Genomic DNA, 3591 nt, shown 5'->3' on the forward strand with positions numbered 1-3591 from the left:
TTCAGATCATTAGAACAGGCCTCTTAATTGGTCATCCATTAAATAACAGTCATGTTACTTTTGACCTAGTAAGTGTCATTTCAAGAGCTCTGAAATTCAATGCTCCTTTAACCACAAGTTATTTTCACGCGCTCCTTCGCTATTTAGTAGTTTCAGGTTCTGCTGTAATTTTTCATAAACTACACTAAGATACAACGAGGGTGTCCTTAACTCTTTCTGACATACACGCAATACTGGATGTGGTCGGTGCTATTAATAGATGTCACGTGAAAAACTCGACAAGTGCATTACTGTCACATCAATGTTGCCGATATAGTTTAAGATTTAATTTAATGGCATTTATCCTTCTCAAATTGAATGCGTTAGAAAATTGCAGCAAGTTCAAGAGAAAAGTAAGACATTATTAACTATCAGATTTTGCGCATATAACCAACCTTCCAGCTTCTACTTTCAGCAAATATGTGCAATTTGAACAATACAACGGACTTTCAATTCGTGAAGACATTTCAGTATGTGGTGCACATACCAACGTTCATCCTGGGAGTGATCATTAATTCGGTTGCACTCTGCATACTCTGCATCAGGTTAAAGAAGTGGATGGAATCTACGATCTACATGACAAACCTGATTATTTGTGATATATTTCTGCTTTTCTCCCTGCCTTTCAAAATCCACGCCGACGATAGATATGGAAAGTGGCACCTGGGAACAACATTCTGTAAGTTTGTGGAGTCCCTGTACTTTGTGAACACTTATGGGACAATCCTGTTAATAATGCTAATATCAGTGGATCGGTACATCGCTATCAAGCATCCTTTTCTGGCACGAACCCTCAGATCTCCAAAGAAAGCCATCATCGCCTGTACTGTGGTGTGGGTTTGTATCTGGTCTGCAAGCATTCCAATTTACATCCAACCCAAGGATACGCAGCAATGCAAAGAAATATGTTTCGTAGGTTTTTCTGAGTTTTGGAAAAAAAGGTATAATCCCCCTGAGTATGGAAATCATATATTTAATTTCTGCATTTACTGTGGTTTTCTGTAGTATTCAGATAATCAGAACATTGCAAAGAGTGGATGAAGAGAGAGACGATATAAGCATGAAGGCATCTGTGAACATTATCTCTTCAAATCTGGTGACCTTCCTTCTCTGCTTTACACCATATCATGTAGCCATGCTGCTGTACCTTTTAGCAAGGCAGGAATATATAACAACTGATTACTGGACACCTCTGCGAGCCTTTCTCCAGATGTCTCAGTGTTTGGCGACTACAAACTGTTGCCTGGATGGAATGTATTACTATTCCATCATTAAGGATTTCTGGGAATCAAAGATCAAAAGCCCAGAGGAAACTATTTCAACTCACAGTAGTCGACTTCCAGAATTCATTTTGCCCTATTCGGCTCGGTTACATGAACTTACAATCATTGATTGCCCCTTTAGCTACAGTCATTGTGTGAAGAATAATGGATAATAAAAGAAGCCAACGTTTTGGATTTATTCATTGAACATATATGGTTGCCTTAGTTCAGATACTGCTGACGTACTGGAAGAAATGGTAAGCTAAAGCAGGAGGGATTTGTTTTCAATGGATCTTGGACCAATGCCACAGTAGCAATAAGCCTTGAGACCGCATTATCAGTAATGTTGGTTTCCCCCTAATGATTCATATACATTGGATGTGTAGCTGTGTAATTTGTAAAATTAATTGAAAGCAGTAAGTTTAAATGTCCTTGACCTATTTGACAATCTGAGTTGCAAGTGGTTCATGTAAATGAATGTGTGGGGTGGGTTAGTCAAGTCAGCGGAATTGGAAGATATTTAACCGGTCATCAAAAGAGCTCTAGAGAGTTCCTGGAATGGTTAAGTTCAACATGAAAGTTGCTAATGTAAATTACATACCTACAGTTAATTCAGTGGCATATGTTTTGATGTATTGAGATGATGTACGATGATCGTACAAATTATTAACAAATGGTGAAGAGCAAAAGACAATCAAAACACCAAAATAGTGCAAATAACAATTTATCACAGAGCACTCCCAAAGATGGAACCAGAACATTGCATTGGAAGACAGAGCATTGTGTCACAGCCAGGTTGCTATCTAATGAAAGAGATTGTGTATTTTTATGCAGGCATCACCGAGAGAAACCTATTCCATCTACTGGTGCCACAATGCAGTAGGATTGTGAACTTAATTTTATATCAGATGTTATTCTGTTGTTACTCCACCACCAAACACATCTGAAGGAACGGTTCTTTCCATGGCACCCTGGTCCACTCCTCAATTATCCCCAACACCCCACTGCTTCTCACCCCATGTACCCTTGCAAACACAGGAGATTCAGTGCCTTCCCTTTTTCCTCCTTCCTTCTCCCTCCTCCATTCTCACCATCCAGGCCCCCAAACACTCCTTCCAGGTAAATAAGTGATGTATATTTTCAGTTTAGTATACTGTACTTGCTTCTCACATTACGGTCTCCAATACATCCGGGAGATGAAATGCAAGTTGTGCAATTACTTTGCAGAACACCTCCATTCATCCCACAAGCATGGCCAAGTCTTCAAGCTGCCTGCCATTTTAATTCTCCACCCCACTCCCACCCTCAGCTTCCTAAACAGTTCCAAGGACATTCAATGTAAGCTCGAGAAACAGCATCTCACCTTTCAATTAGGCACTTTATAACATTCTGGATCCAACACTGAGTTTAACAATTTCAGACCATAATGTTTGCTCCCATTTTTTTAGATTGCAGCTTGATTGATGATGACTCTGCTATTTCCATTCACACTTCATCAACATCCATCTTTGTTTCTTTACTTGTCCCATTACCACCTGCTTTTGTCCTGCACCATCATCCCTTCTGGTATTTAATCTCTCCTGCCTTCCATTTTATCAGAGACCTCCTTTTTGTCCCTTCCTTCTCTACCCTCTTTCCCCACTCCTTTACTTTAAAACCTGTTTCATCTTAACTTTTCCCAATTCTGAGGAAAGTGACGCCCTGAAGTTTTAACTCTTTTTCCCTCTTCACAGATACTGCCTGACCTGTTGATTATTTCCAGCATTTTCTGTCCTTATTTCAGATTCCCAGCGTCTGCAATACTTTGTTTTCATATTACTCCATTGTACTTGTGTTAAGTGAAACCAGCTGATGCTGAGATATAATGATATTTATAATCAATTTAAATTCTGTAGCTTATGCTGTCAAATTTTAGCCACTGCTTTACTGTAATTATCCAGCCTGACTCTTAAAATGATCCTATTGATGTGTAAATGATGTGATCAAATAAAATAATCTTAGCAATTCTTTGACCCCCACCTCAGTCCTTGTTACCTCTTGCAGTTGAATGACGATACACTTCATCCTGCATTGTACCTTAGTTTAGTTGGTGACAGACCTGTTGCAATCTATGTCATTCAACAGTAATTTGCATTGATATAGCACCATTAATGTAGTAAAACATCTCAAAGCTCTATATAAGAGAAAATCAAGTTACGTAGGGCAGTTCAGAGCAAGCTAATTTAAGCACCATATATAAAACCCCACCATGATTTCTGGTTAATTGTGTCTATCTACTGATGCAAGGTGA

At 39.0% G+C, this 3591-nt stretch overlaps 1 pseudogene; it reads left to right on the forward strand.

Moving 5' to 3' along the window:
• The first annotated feature begins 445 nt into the window (after positions 1-445).
• Positions 446-1474, forward strand: LOC144694256 (lysophosphatidic acid receptor 6-like; annotated as a pseudogene).
• Positions 1475-3591: the final 2117 nt, after the last annotated feature.

Source organism: Cetorhinus maximus, chromosome 19 (assembly GCF_964194155.1).
Source record: "Cetorhinus maximus chromosome 19, sCetMax3.hap1.1, whole genome shotgun sequence".
Taxonomy (NCBI): Eukaryota; Metazoa; Chordata; class Chondrichthyes; order Lamniformes; family Cetorhinidae; genus Cetorhinus; species Cetorhinus maximus.